This window comes from Oxyura jamaicensis, chromosome 13 (genome assembly GCF_011077185.1).
Source record: "Oxyura jamaicensis isolate SHBP4307 breed ruddy duck chromosome 13, BPBGC_Ojam_1.0, whole genome shotgun sequence".
NCBI classification, from domain to species: Eukaryota; Metazoa; Chordata; class Aves; order Anseriformes; family Anatidae; genus Oxyura; species Oxyura jamaicensis.
This window is the reverse complement of record NC_048905.1, coordinates 17,683,833-17,699,360: the sequence shown is the minus strand read 5'-3', so window position 1 is coordinate 17,699,360 and position 15,528 is coordinate 17,683,833. Positions and strand designations below refer to the sequence as shown.

General features: G+C 51.8%; 1 long non-coding RNA gene across 1 annotated transcript in view; it reads right to left on the bottom strand.

The window, feature by feature from the left end:
- Positions 1–5,345: 5,345 nt before the first annotated feature.
- The window catches only part of LOC118173941, a 19,403-nt gene continuing 9,220 nt past the window's right edge, over positions 5,346–15,528 (bottom strand). The window contains exon 2 of the long non-coding RNA XR_004754457.1: positions 5,346–7,043. This is a non-coding gene — a long non-coding RNA (uncharacterized LOC118173941). The remainder of the gene's footprint in view (positions 7,044–15,528) is intronic.

Below are 15,528 nucleotides of genomic sequence, written 5' to 3'. Positions count from 1 at the left end.
CCCCCTGCTCAAAGCTGCCATTCCTCATGAGGAAGCGTGGAAAGCTGTGCTGGAAACAGGGTCTGAGTCCCTCGTCTCTGTCCTTGCTGAGAGAGGGGATAGGCTCCACCTCACTTTCCTCCAGTACTGTACTTGTGATAAACAGCTAGCATTTTTTTTTTTTTTAACCTAATTAGCATTTTGAGAGAAACGACTCAGTCGGGTATTTTGATTACCTGGCACACACCTTTAACATATCAGGGGCATCCAGGGGTTAAGGAGCACGCACAGCCCTTTAACTTTGCCACCTAGGACGAAGCCCTGAAACAACATTTTCCTAAGGTCCGTGTTGCTGTGGCACCTCCTGATGCCCTGGATGAGCAGAACCAGGCTGAGCAGGAGGCCTTTCAAAGCAGCCTCCCCACTCTCTGCTTTTGCCCCTTTTGCAGCACAGAACCCCCCAGGGCTGATGCTCGGCTTTTCCCAGTGTCTAAGTCAGCACGCCGACACCGTGCCATGTAAATACACCGCACAGCAGCTTGCAGTCAGATCCAAGTAAAGGCAAAGGTAACACTGTACTTCAGGGAAGTGGGCTAAATGCTCGGCGGAAGGTTCTTGCTGCTTTCCATGACCTGGAGCGATCTGCACCGAGCCCTGTCTGCAGGGGGATGCCGTGGCACAGCGCCGTTCTCATGCCCCAGCAGGAGAGAGCTGCGTCCCGAGGCTGCCTCTCACCCTTCCTCACCCCTGCCTCCAGCTGTGCGCTGATAAGCGAGCTCAGAAAAGCCCGGAGCTTCAGTGAAACGGGGCGGAAAGCGCACACTTCCCCACCTCAGCACAACTTAAAATTGAGTTTGAGAGAGAATCTTGAGAAGAAATCCAAGCAGAGCAGGCACAATCCATTTGTGTCACTGCTGACCCCTGGCAGGAGACCACCACCGCGACCTGTTGAGAGCCATCCTGCGGACCACGGGTGATGGTATTTGGGTGGTGTACCCCACTTTTGGTGAGCAGCTCCTTCTCTCTGCTGAGGCACAGCAGGGATGTGGGGCACCTCCAAGGGGCTGGATGGAGGTCCCTGCAGAGAGCCCTGGCTGGCTCTGTCTGCCATGGAGCACAGCCCGTAGCGTGCTCTGCCTGCTGCCACACAGACAGCTCTAGGGGCTTATCGGCGCTCGCCAAACACCCCCAGAACTCAGCACGCATCTCCAGCTGCAGGCGGGATGGGAGCAGCGGATCCCCTGCTGCTGCGGGCCTGCCGTCAGGGAGGGTGCTCTGGCCACCACCGTGGGCTCCTCTTCACGTGCCCATGGGATGACAGGGAGCAAGATGCCATCCTCCAGCCTGTTTAATTTCGCTTTGAGGTGTTGGGCCTGGAGAGGCGCAGGATGCCGGACCTGGGTGTTATAGCGAGGGGACGCCACGCTGCCGGGAAGCGGCTGCGGCCCTGCCCGCGGGACGGCCGGGCCTGAGCTTCAGCTGGCACCTGCCCAGGCAGCACCCGCCTACCTCCGGCTTCTTGGTAAGGGATTTGCTGCAGCCCGCCTCACAGAACAACAACCCGGGGCGGCAGGAGCCATCTCCGAGGCAGTTTCAGAATGAACTCACTGCGGTTCAGCAAACCTCAGGCACCTTGTGTCTGAGGAACAGGAACCCCAGCGACCCAGGGCCGCGGGGCAGCAGCCCAGCCCTGCAGGAAAACGAACTCGCTACGGTGCCAAAAACCCCACAGAACACCCGGGAGGGAGCCTGGCCTCGGGGATGTGTCCCCATTGCGAGCGCCCAGGCACGCCGCTGCCCTCCGAGTGCAGCTTCTGTGCCAGAAAACAAAACTCTGCAAATGGAGAAAACGAAGGAAAAGACTAATGTTACACTTGATAACAGCTTGCTGCCTCCTGCGTCTCTGCTGAGCAAACCACTGTTTCCTGAACTGAGGTGTCAGGCATGAAATATTTCATACACTGGAGCAACCGTCACCATCTGCTGAGTGACAAACAGAACTTGAGCCGTTCCTGGTACTCGATGCATAAATCAGGGTGCCTCCTTTGTGGCCGTTTGTGATTCTGTCACTGAAAACACCCTGCATCGCTCGGGGAGGTGGCAGCAGCAATGCTCGTATGGCCAATGTCCATTTGGCCTAAACCACTTTCAGTCAAAGTGTTTCCCCGCACGCCTTGCTGCAGCATGTAGTCTAACGCTGGCTGCAGCAGAGGTGTTGCTTCTACACAATGCTGCTCCTACACAATGCGCAAAGTGCCCTATTTAGTGCACGCTGTTGCTCGAATAACCACAGTAGAAAATTTTCCATTAGTTATCGAAGTGAATAGGAGCTGAGGACAACTAGCAGAGAGGGCTGGAAAGAGGTACGCAGTACGGCTGAAGTTGGTGACCCCCTCGCAGTCTCCAGCACTGCGGGAAGTTTTCATCCCCACCTCGGTGGCCACCACCTGCCCCCAGTCTTGCCCCTGTGCAGAGAACTTCAACAAGGACATCCTGGAGGGAAGAGGGAAACAGAGGGAAAAACCCCTACAGAAATACTGAGGGGAAAAAATAGAAAAGGAAATCCTAGATCCAGTAAGAGCGTGGCCTCTGTATACGAAGGAATAAAAAAAGAACAGGAAACAAGAGTTTCATTTTGCCTTAAGAGGCAGCTTTCCCAGCGAGCTGGAGCGCGGGTGCTGGCAGCAGCTCAGGGATGCTTCCCCTTCTTTTTGGCCACCCACCAGAGCTCCTCAGTCACTTTGATTAGTGCTGATCAATGACAGCCCACGGCACCGCTGGGTGGAAACAATTAAAGCCGTGTCTGTTTAGTTACTGGATGTCTGCAGGGAAAGTGGAATTAAGAGTGAGCAGAGCAGATTTAAGCCACATGCAGTTCAAACAAGGAGATGCAAACATCCTGAGATACATTTCTGAAACAGGCACTAGAAACCCCAGAACAGTCACTAAAACCCAGGCCCTGTAGCTCACCTGTCCTTATTTCCCAGTAAATCAGCTCCAGGTGTCCGCCCTAACGCCAGGACAGCAGCAGACCAGCCCACCCCCACCATCAGGACTGTGCCCCTGGTTTCTCTGGAGCCCTTCCATCCTCAGGAACAGGCAACACAAATTTCGGTAGTCACGGGGGGGTCCCTGCAGCGAAGAGGACCAGGGCAGCCCCCCCACAGCCCAAGGCACTGCTGCAGGCAGCGCCAGCCCTGGTTTTGGGTGACGGGCCCTACCCTCTTGCCAAAAACCATCACAGCAAAGCCCTGGCGGGCAGCAGGCTGCAGTCACCGAGCAGTGCCCTGGCTGAAGTGCCCCACGACAGTGCAGAGCATCGCAAGCAATGAGCTATGCAGCAGCTGAGGGGCTGCAGAGCCTCACTGCGACACGGGACTGTAAACGGCACAGAAAGCGCCCTGCCAGGTAAACAGCACCTCTGAGCATGGGAGAGCGCAGCAGCGCACAGAAATGCATTATAGCAGCTCTACTTCCTATTTCCTTTTCCGTGCGACTTAAAATAATAGCTGCAAAGGTCACGGGGTTTGGGGCAGGCTGGGGGCAGCTCGAGCCAGGCTTGCTGCTGCCTTGTCCCTGCCGCGGGGGACAGCCGAGGGCTCGGAGGCAGCTCCCAAAGCTCCCCACTCCTGGCTGCATCTCCCCTGCTGATTTCCCCCCCGGGGAGCCACTGGGTGCCCAAGTGCCCTGCTGGGGTGGCAGTCCCAGCCCCAGACACCTCATGGAAACGACCAAATCCTTACTTAATTTGATGTTAAAGCAGTAGGGTCCTGGGCAAAATCAGCATTGGATTGTGCTGGCTGCTGTACAGAGGTGAGGATGCTAACTCTGCCCTAGGAGGGAAAAAGCACAAGTGTTGCAGGAGCGAGAATTAACATCAAGCTGCACGTGGCACCACCAGCATGACTGCTTTTCTCCCCCTCTGCACTGCAACCCCAAATGTCAGCTCCTTCAGAGGTGGAAAGTAAGGGAAATATTTTGTAGAAAGGATGACAATGTCTCTTTAAAGACAAAATGCAACAGAAATGTTGAAGATTTCATTCAAAATGGTGAAATTATGCCTTGGTCCAAGGGTCAGAAATCCCTTGTAAGCAACTGGGCCCGAAGGCAGAGTTAGGAAATGGGAACTGAAGCAACATCTACTGATGGGAAAAGAGAAGTGGCCGGGATGTTTCTCAGCTGGTTTCACATCCATCCACTTCCTTTCATTCACAGTTGCTCTTGCTTTATAATGAGTGGGAAAGAGGGAAAGTAGAGTCAGGTGCCTGAGTGCCAAGGGTATCAAGGTGCTGAAGGAAACACGCTTTGTGTAGCGACTGGTGTAAGGGCTCGTTTTCCCTCATGAAATAATAATAAAAAAAAGGCAACATCTGTTCTGCTGGCAGACAGACCTGACTTATTTTCTACCCAGGAAAGAAAAGCATTTAAAAGAAAAGGATCTGCCCCTTGTGCTTCGTCTGAAGACTATTTTTGGTGCAGTAAGCGAACACACACCTCTAGAGGAGCAAGACGTGTCAGCGTAGCAGGCTGATGGCAGGCACACCCATGTGTGCTATGGTTTTACCACCTGGATTGCCTTCCTCAAACTATGTGGTTGTGTGGGTTTGTTTAGAATAGCCAAGTTAAGTACAGGGCAATGTTTATATATGTTTTCTTGTATTTACATACAAATAAAACATAAAAAGGCCTCCTTGCACCACAACAGCCCGTGTGCAATGAGCAAACAGGCACTAGCCCTGGCAGTGCTCAGAGGAACCCTGGTTTTGGTTTAATTCCTATCATAATTGCCAAACCAGAGACTCCCCACTTCTTCCCCTTGCAGCTCACAGCGATTTACGTTGCTCCACGGCGCGTACAGAGAGGCTGTTGCATCTCTCCAGCATCAATTTGCAGTTTGTGTCCTCTCGTATGAGCTGCCTCATCTCAATTCACTCCGGATTTTTGGCACTGAAGTTTAATGAGGATGAAGTAAAACCTCGCAAAGTTTGAGAAGAAAAAAGCTGTATTTATTTTTCCAAGAGAAGGTTTTAAAGAAACAGGTGCCACATTGGTTAATGCTGAAACTCTGGGATCTGATGGGTGCCTGTGCAGAGAAATCTGGCGTGCCCACGGCCCCTAGCTAAGGCAAGGTTTCTGGTATAAAGGAAGCGAACAGGCTGGCTGGAAACAGGATTCTGCAATTATTCCACAGCAGGATTTGCTGGGCTCTGCACCGTGCCAGCCCCATACCACTGGGATTTCGGTGGCTGTTGGGATGGGTAAGAGGGAGCACAAGAGCAGAGTTGGCATCCCTCAGACACCACACAGCCTGCGCGCTCTGTCCCCGTCTCAAAACCCATAGCGAGGATGATGCAATTTACCGCAGGTCCATTTTTCACAGCCTTTTATCAGAGACATTTAGAAACAGCAGCAAAGCCTGGTGCAGAAGCAGTGCGATGACTGAACTGGCGTTCACCTCTAAGCAGCTTGGGAAAGATTAACCACAAACTTGAAATGAATATATCCAAAGCCACAAGTTGTGTGTATGTGTTTTTTTTCTTTCTTTTTTTTTTTTTTTTTTTTTTTTTTTTTAGCTCATCAGCCCTGGCACTTTATAAAGTGCTTGTAATGCTGCTGAAAAGAAGAACTGAAAATTCCAGAGGTGCATTTTATGCAGTACGAAATATAATCTCATCCAGTTTCAGATCTTAAATTTGGCCCTCGCTCCATTCCAGCTTGATGTTCACATCGAAGGGAGCAGAAGGACACATACAAACAAGTTAGGTGTATAGAGGAGAAATGCATCCTGCCAAGTGGGTGTCTTCAAAGACTTTATTTGTATCAAAACCCATTTTCCTTAAATTCCCTTTTAGCACCCTTAATTTAATTTTCAGTGCAGCAGACGTTACTTACCAAATCTTCTCTAAATATGACCTGACTATTGGATAGTGATGTATTTTAAGATGACAAATCTGATTTTAACTTCATATGGAGTAGGATAGTTAACCGAGGACCCACTGCCTACTGGAGGTAAGGCTGGCCATGGGTGCAGGTCTCTTTCCTCCCTCAAAAAGTCCAACAAATCCAGTGTAGTATATTATTAAAATACTGTATGCAGATTTCTTCCACCAGCAATTTAGGGTCTAAAGCAGTTCAAAAGCAATTTCCCAGATGTCAAGGAGAAAGGGTGAGAGCCGACACCCTCACAGCCAGCTATTGCCATTTTCTCAAGCCAGATAACACAGCATGTCCTCAAACCGACCCCTGCGGGGTCCCCGCAGCACCCAAAGGTGTTGAGACCCCTGCCCGGGTCCGGCAGCCCTCGGCGGTGGTGCGAGCCTCAGGCACCGGCTCCGATGGTCCTCTGCTCCCCTGGGTGCACCGCTGGAGATGCAGGAGGAGAGGTGAGAAGTAGCATGGGGTTTGAATGCATTGCCACCCCCCTGGCTGCTGGCCTGAGGCCCCTCTACCACAACGGGACCTGTTTTCTAGGCTTGTAGAGCATGGGGGTCTCAGGGCCAGCCAGGACTCCGCTCCTGGTGCACAGAGAGGAATGCCTGAGGTGCTCTGGTCATGGTCTTGGTGGGTCAGAGTTGGAACTTCAGGGAAGATAAAGCAGGTAATGACAGACAGGTGAGCCTGGACAAAACCTCTGACGGTGAGGAGATGTAAGGTGGGAAAGGGCTTTCGTCGGTATGAGAGCACAGCTGGGCGCCAACGTGCTTGGTTTGACCACAAGGACTCCATGTCTCAGGAGGGGACCTCCAGACACCCCTGGGTGGGTTCCCAGCACCATTATGCAGAGGGCAGCGGTTTGGCTGCAGGACGCACGGAAAATGCCAAAAAGATCTCAGCCTTCACCTGTCCCAAACAGAAAGCACCCCACGGAGGGGGACCTCTCCTGGGCCAGGCGTGGGGCCATCCAGAGGACTTGCTGTGGCCACCCGCCGACCCCATGTCCCCTGTCCCTGCAGGGTCTTCTTGTCACTGTGGACGTGAAGCAGCCGCTGGCCCCTGAAGTCATCCTCTTCATCCTGGCCAGGTCCATCCCCTGTATCTTCTGGGTATAAACCCTGTGTCGAGCTCTGTAAAGGAAAGGGGCAACGTTAACACACTGAATGTTACCATATTTCCAGGTCAGCTGATAAGAAATATTCTCTCTTTGTCAAAGTGCATTCATTCCTTCACATGCTGACATCCACACAGGGACTGCATTTCCCCCAGATTTACCCATTCCTACTTACCTCGCTTACTCACCTACGATGAAAAACAATTTCCTGTATTCCTCCCCTCCCAGGAGCACCACCTTTAGGTGCTTTAACCACTTCAGATCTGCTTTCCCCATGACCCGAGATAAGGCCTGGAGCCCTGGGAAGGTAGCGGAGGGCTTGCTGCCGGCTGGAAGCAGAGCAGGAGGTACCTGGAGCTCAGTTCATGGCTACGGCAGCAATAAAACCTGGGTGAGCTGTGCACAAGGGGAGGCAGGATCCAGGCAGGCAGCTGTGCGCAGCCCCCATCTCGCCCCCGCTGCAGCACCGCAGCAGCCCCGCTGGTTGCTTCTCGCCGTCCCACGGGCTGCACTGCAGCAAGCCCTCGGCTTTGACACCCGCACGAAGGAAACCTCAAGCTGCCCTGCCAGCGCTCGGCAAGCGAGGTGGCTCTCGTCAGATGCAAAGAGACTCTGAATGTCGCAGAGCTGTCGCACGTCCCTGCTGGGGGTCTTCCTCAGGGGAACAGCGAGGGTGCAGCTCACAGCGGTCCCTGAAGCTCTCCAATAGGCTTTTCTCCAGCCTCTGTTTAGAAGATAAAGCGACTGGCTTGCAGTCAGACTTCGGTTCCTCACCACGCTGTTCTTGGACTCGGATGTGATCCATCATTTCCCCCTGAGGGATTTCAGGGGGTACCTGCTGTAAGGGAGTACCTCCCTTTGTTCGTGCTCATGGCTTTGAGCACGCACCTGGCACCGTGCTATTAATGGGCTGCCCAGCTCAAGGAACAGTCACGCCCAGGCTCATAAACATGACCAAGACTTATGTCAAGTGTGGGAGTAGAGCGTACCCACCGCCCGTTCCCTAAATCACAAAGAAACCCCAACAATTTGTCTGGAAAGCCGACAATCTCTACAAACATTTTTGTTTACATTCAATCCTCTCCAATCCCTTATATTTCTGAAATCAGTCATTAGATGGAAACCTTCGCATGAAGTTGTCTCTGTTCCAAAGTGCTCACAAACTTAATTTCTCTCTGTTAATGGTTATCGTGAAGCGTGCAGGAAAGTGAACTCTGGGAAAGATGATGGGAACTGTGAGTTCCTCCGTCAGGGCCACGGGACAGAGAACACAGCCACCAGACCAGCTGTCTTTGTTGGGAAGCCCCATGTCCCACATGCTGCATCCCATCAGAAGTGCAAAGCTTTGTTACTAATGAGCAACGATCTCATGAAACTTTTTTTTTTAAAAAAAAAACAAAATGTAGGAAGACAAAAATCATCACAGGCAACTGGCCGCCCAAGCACTGAAAGGCTGGGGCACCTCGGAACGGTTTGTACCTTGGGTGAGCCAAGTGTTGGGATGTCTTTGTTTTACACAGCTCAAAAAGCAAATTTCCCTTCACCTGGTTAAATGCTTGAAAAACAAGAGACTTCGAATTAGAAATGCTTCTCTGCGTTTCCTGGTCTCGGTCAGGCAGAGAAATAAGAAATACCATCCTCTCACTTCTCCTTTTAGCCAAACCTAGCAGCAAGCACCAGAAATCAAGGTGAGGTGGGAGCAGGGGGATGGGACACAAGCTCCCCGTGTGACATTTTCTATCTAATTTTTTTCTGTTGTTGTCACCTCAGAAATGATAAAAAGGCTCAGGTAACTTTCACCCAAGTCCATTTAGCCTCCGAGTCCTTGTTGGTCTGCTTGGTCCCAGCGTACTGAGCAGTGTGTGAGGCCTGATTTACCAAAAGGAAGATAAATCTGTGTTATTCTGATACTCCACCATATTGCTCTGGATAAAAAACAAATGAGTCTAATATTTTTTTCTGATGAAAACCAGAATTGGTGTGTAATTAAAACAGTGCTCAATGAGTAAAACTGAAGATCAGAATCCAAAAGTTTGTCCTTTTTTTCATAAAACACACTGTGATGATGGATGGCCACTAGAAAATACAACTTATTTGTGATAAAAATCTAAGCAGCATTGTACAAAGCCATGAAGTTCCCCACTAGCATGATAGAAAACTCATACTTTGAAGAGCAGCTGGCAGACGGAGCACGCTATTGAGATGCTAATATAACCCTGAACAAATAAATCAATAGGCTTAAAATAAATATTGCATGTTATAGCAATAAGTCACCCCAAGTCTTTACGTTCTGCTATTTTGCATGTTATATATATTTATTTCTTTACTTGCTCAGTAATATCTGATGCTACGTGCCAACCCTTCCCTTTTGGAGGAGCATACTGGAAAAATCCCAGCAGCTGATAAATCCAGCGTGCGTCTGTGGGGACTTGATCCAAAACGCAATGACCCAGAGCAGGGGTGTCTGTGGCACCCCTTGACACCAGCCGTTGCTTAACACCAGCCTCTGAACATGCGAACTGCTCATCTCCAGTAATCACACCTTTTTTTTTCTCACCTTCTTAATATCAGGCTTCATGCTAACACAGCATTTGTGCAGTATTTGGTAACAAGAACCCGAAGGGAAGAAAACTGTATGACTTCTCATCTGGTGCTTTTAAGACAGACCCTGCGCTGAGACCAGGAAAGGAAGGGAGCTCTCTGCGTTGGGGCGACCCGCCAGCACATGGCAAGGCAGCAGGGAGGAGGCTGCAGGAGGAAATCCTCCGTCTTGCCCGAGCAGAGGGAGCAGCGCGGGGCTGCAGCACCCTCCGAGCACACGCCGGCCGCTGTGACACGGGCCCACGTCTGCACCAAGCGAGAACCCCTCTGGCTGAGGAACCAGGCAGAATTATACTGGAAAAACAAAGCATAAACTCTTGCAAAGCCTCGAGCCGGTGATGTTGGAATAACGATTGTGCCGAGCGGCATAAAAAGGCAATCCCTTTTCCGAGACCTCTTTTCTCAGCAGTACCTATAGTGCTGTCCCCTACTTCAGGGTTACCTGCATTCCCATTTCGCAGCTCATTTACCTGCACAAGCTGTTCAGGGATGAAAGCCCCGCGTCCACCTGCCAGATGTGAGCTGCCCCCTGGGGAGGGCTCGGCAGCGGGTGGCCCCGCACGGCGCAGCCTTCCAGGGCCGGAGGCGGCTGCGCCGGGCAGCAGCTTTCCCCGGTTACAAGGCGAACAGTCCAAAGTGTGTACTTTAAAATACGTATCATATGTAAATATATCCACATGTGAATGATAGGTAAACATTATATACATTATAAATGTAATTCATATGAAATTATATACATTATATATAGATAATAGATATATAATAAGGGTAGACAGATAATTGTATAACTACTGCTAGTTGCAGTAGTTGCTTTGCCGGTATCAAAAGGCACAGCCAAAAATAGAAGAGTGGGAGCAGCTGATGGGATCTCCAGGACAAGCTCGGTCACTTTTCAGCCACAAACATGTCCCCAGGACCGACTCCCGACCCTTCCCAGGAAGGCAGCTGCACCTGCATGCTATTTGCAGGGCTCGGGGCTGTGTTTAGGCTGAATTCCCCCCTCCAGCAGTGCTGTCTGGTGGCAGCCCCGCTGGTGTATGTAGCAGATGGAATAAAGTGGTGTCACTCCAGGCTCCCAACAGCTGCCAGAGCCAGGGCAGGGTGCGGCGTGTCCCAGCTGGGTGCCCCTGCCCTTCGGCCCAGCCAGCACAGCCCGCGGGCATGCAGGGATTGCCCCGTGACATCACGAAACAAGGTGAAATCAAACACCCCAGCATGCAGAGCTGCTTTTGCCTTGAGCAAAACAAATGTTGGCTGGAATCTGAGTCAGTTGGAAATTTCTCACAATGCTTTTCTTATATTTTTTTCTTCCCCCTAAAAGCAATGGAAGTGGGATTTCCCATGAGAAATTTGAATTCTGCGTAAAACAACCCATATATATATATATATATATATATATTTTTTCAGCCGAGTTGAGAAAATAAAATCAAACATGATTGTTAAAATTAGGTAAAAAGTTTGATCTGTCTTTGGCCTGTCGGATGGGCCCACCCGACCCACCAGGCCATGAGGCTGCTAAGTCGTTTTTGCACCTCCGAACCCACCTTTCTACCATCAGCATCCTTAGCTAGACCACATTCTCAGAAGCCAATCCGTCTGACCTACACTTATGTAATACAGCTAATATTAACAAGCTGAATCATAATTGTGTCAAAATTTCCCGCGGAGATTATGTTTCGTTTGCTTATGTGTATTTTTTTTTTCTCCAAGTTCATGCAAATAGCTTCCAAGCCCGTCTGAAAACGAGCTGATACACACGGGCCGACCTTCAGACTCGCCAGATGCTAAAACATGCAAAGTCCTCGAGGCAGAGCAGAGCCCTTGCCACGCGATGCGACTGCTCCTCGGCCGCCAGCAGCAGCCGCAGCCCCCCCAGACCCTGCACGGCCCCGCATCACACCGCCGTGCTGTGCCGTGCCGTGGCTATTTTCAGCTCCTCTGTGCAGGAGCCGAGCCCGCAGGCACATTCGTGTGATTTTTCGTAACTTCCTCCGGGCAGATCTCTTTCCGCACCAAGCCCAACAGTTTTGCTACTCCCGGGTCAACCAAAAGGCACCGTGTTTTGGCACGCAGCCTATCTGCCCGGGCCAGTCGCAGCAGTTTTTATGAAAGGAGCCAGCTAGCAGGGAGGGTGGAGCAGGGGATGGCTGCCTTGTTCTCTGAAGGGCCATCCAAAATGCTCCCCGTAGGGCTGACCTGGCCCGTTTGCAGCTAAAAGTACCAGGATCTGGCTGCTTCCCTACTGAACCGAGAGCGAATATCCCAGGGAGCTTTCCCACCACGCGCACACGCTGGGGATTCGGGGCGATGCTACTTTTCTTCCTTTTTGCACCAGAATTAAATCTGTGTGCTGCTGAGGCTGTGCTGGGTTCCCAGGGCTATTTCCCTGCTCAGAAGCAAGGGGCACGGGGAGGAGGTGACACCGGCATGGGGGTGTCTGTGCGGGTGACAAACGGGCGCACGCCCACCCCGCAGCACCCTACAGCGTGCAGATGGCCACGCCGAGGGTCCTAAACCTGCACCCACGTACACGAGGTCCTGTCTTAGATGCAGCCAGGTGAGCCCAGATACTAGAGTTTACAAATGCCAGTTTACAGCAGAGGATTTGCCTCTTTAATTTTATTCCCTCACCTTAATAAAACCTGCCAGGAGCAGGTTGCCACCGGCCCTGCCCCGCAGTCGGAGATAAGGGGTTATTAATAAACACGCAGCGGGAGGGAGGAGGGCCAGCACGGCTCTGGCGTGGAAGCAACCACGTTCAAATGCTCAGAACATCAGGCACGGGTGGACATGATACATACTCGAGGGTTTTTCTTCCCTTTTTCAATTACTGCTTTGCTTCTTTGACTTCTTTGATTTTTTTTTTTTTTAAACCATGCAAATGTTTCTGTAAGAGCTTCCTGTTCCTGTGGCAGGTATGTGCAAGGAGCTTTCTCACAGCAAAATCACCCCAAAGCTTTAAAACCGCCTCAGACTCCCAAAGACATGCGGGATGGACTGGGGATTCCCAAGGAGGAGCAGCTCGGTTTGCATCCTTGTCTTTTAGCTCTAGAAAAGCACCCAGGAAGCCCCGACCTCGCCCAGAGCAGCACCGTGCCCATCCAGCAGCAGTTTGCAGAGACGCAGATGGGGCTTTTGCTTTTTAGGACCTACCCCGAGAGCCTCACTCGCAGCTGATCTTGCAACACGTGTTTCCTACACACACCGGTCCCTTTGCCAGCCGCACAGCACCCTGCTCTTTGTGGACGTGCACCGCTCCGAGCCGCCGAGCCCCACACCCAGCGCTTCCCAGTTTGTGGGCCCCGACACCAGTGAGCAGCCTGGGGCCGAGCCACGGCTCCCCCAGTCCGGTGTGACGCTGCGCACCCCCACGGTGGGTGCAATCCTGCCCCTTCGTTCTTCCCACGCAAACAACGCGGCCAAGAAATCGTGCTGCTGTGGACACCACTATTTAAAACGGCCTTACTCTTACAACACTATGAAGAGCTGAGATGTGGAAACCGGCACGGAGGCTGGTCCTCGGGGCTGTCCCCACACAGCACCCGGTGGCACGGGGCAGGGACGGGGCCGCTGGTGCTGAGCGGCCACAAGAAGTGCCCGAGTCAGCTTTCCGCAGGGTCAGCTGCTGACTCACATTTTCAGTTTCTTTTGCTTTTAATCACAGTGCGTCTGCTGCAGATTCAGACCGTGCCATGCTCTCCCGTGGAATCCCCCATGGCTGGTTGTGCGCCAGCTGGAGTAAAACCCACCTCCTTCCCTTATTACCTAATTTCCCCCCGACATCAGCGCGTGCTGGAGTTTCTCAGGAGTCGGCCCAATGACTAAATTCTGGGTTTCCAGTGGGAGGATGGCTCGGGCCAGCAGGAGCTGAGCACCCAGCTCACAGCCCCAGGGCACGGCCCCTGCCCACCGAGAGCACCGCAGTGCTCTGCATGGCAAAGCAGGAGACAATCCAAGGAAATTACTCAACAACAATTAATTAGAATAAGACATGGCACACACGGAGGGAATTAACCACAGCAACGTGCCTCAGCTCTGCCCGCAAGGATTACACGTGCCGGCAGGTGAGCGGGTTAGAAAAGCAGCGAGCTGCTGTAAGCCTCAGCTAGTTCCACTGCACTCGTTCCTATTTCTAATAGCTTGCCATGCGGGCCCAATCCCACACACCGAGCTGCTTTCCCACTTCTCTGGAGCTTTCCTTACTATTGATTATGGCTGTAGCAGGCACGACGTCCCCGGGGGTGACAGCACAGGCTGACTGCAGCAGCTCCTGCACAGGAGCACCCCGCAGCCCCTCCGTGCTCAGCGCCAGCTCCCGCCCGCGCCAGCTCAAAATGCCCAAACATCCCCTCAGTGCCCCAGCCAAGGCTTGGCTCGTGCTAGCCATTAAGGGAAAAGAGCAAAGCCAAACAAAGCCCTTGGGAAAAGCTAGGCCTCCTGGATACGTAGCTAAGTAGCTCCTGGGTAATTTCATTCACATTCACCTACATCTCACGAACCAACATCGCGGAGGTCAGCCGGGGAACTGCACAAACAGGAAGCGTGATGCAGTGCTCGGGGCTGACAAGTAGAGCCAGGAAATTGACTCGCTTTTCCTCTCTATTCTGTACCGTCATGATCTACAAACCAGAAACATGGACATTTTCCCAGTCCATAGGTCCGTACTAAAACACTTCAGCTGTGTTTATGGGGCAATCGGAGAACTTCAGATGAAAAGGACTGGAGATATGAAGCCATAAAACGCTACAAGTACTCCAGAGCAGGTAGTACCCCTGGGAGTCACAGGCTGGGGTACGGATGTTGCCTTCAGGCAATGCTCCTTGTAACCTTCACAGCACGGCTGTAAAACAACCACCCGACTGGAGGCACAAAGGGCTTGGGAAACACATGGGAAAAGGCAAAAAGCTACAGCTCTGTACCTCTGGAGGTGTCCCAGCTAGACATTCCTTATCAGAGCTGGTGTGGTGCAACAAGTTACGTAGCAGGAAGCCTTCGTTTTCCCCTCACTGCCCAAAAGTTGCACTTATTTAGGCTGCTTCTTCCTAGGGCTGGAGTCTGGGACAGGATGAGATGAGATGCTCCATGAGGCAGCGGGAAGGGTTGTGGCGGGGTTAAAATAGTTAAGAATAAAACAAAGCTAAATTGTATAAATAAGTCTAGCAAACACTGGCTGTAGCACAACTCCACAAACCAAGCACTATCAGGATTTATTAAACAGTCATAATCAAAACAAACGCCTCCATTAACAACTTATTATGCTGTAGAGCACGATTAATTCAGTGAGGTGGTTCACATTACTTATGGGTGCATTTTATGATATTGAGACATTGGAGCAGTCTTCTGTGCACACAGCCTGGCAGTCAAAATTCCTGCTGCTGTTGGGCTGCAATTTAATCGCTTACGGAGCCCTGTGCCCGATGCCTTATTGTGCAACCACGAGGGCTGGCCAAAACATTTTTTTTTTTTTTTTTTTTTTTAAAAAGCAGAAAACTGAGTTTTGATAAAAACAGTTTTCTTGGAAAGCAAACAACATGTGCAGGCAATTTCCCGCAGCAAAGGCTCCAATTTTCAGCCACTTAAACGCTGCAGCAGCTTTCTGTAAAAGAACCGAACTATTTCTGCTTTGCCAGCTTTGTCCAGACAAGATGCACGGGCACGCATGCACACAGGCAGCTCGGGATTATTCACCTTTATCCAAACCGGCCCCGAACAGCCCCCATCAGCCTGTTTTCCATTCAGCCCGTGTGCCTGAGCTGCTCTGGCGTGATTTACGGGAAGCGATCTGCGCTGCGTCCCAGCGGTCCAAGGTTCGCGCCGCCGCCTCCCCACGCGTCTCTCCTGCACCCTGCTGCAGGAACCCTGCAGGAACCCTGCAGGAACCCTGCAGGAACCCTGCAGGA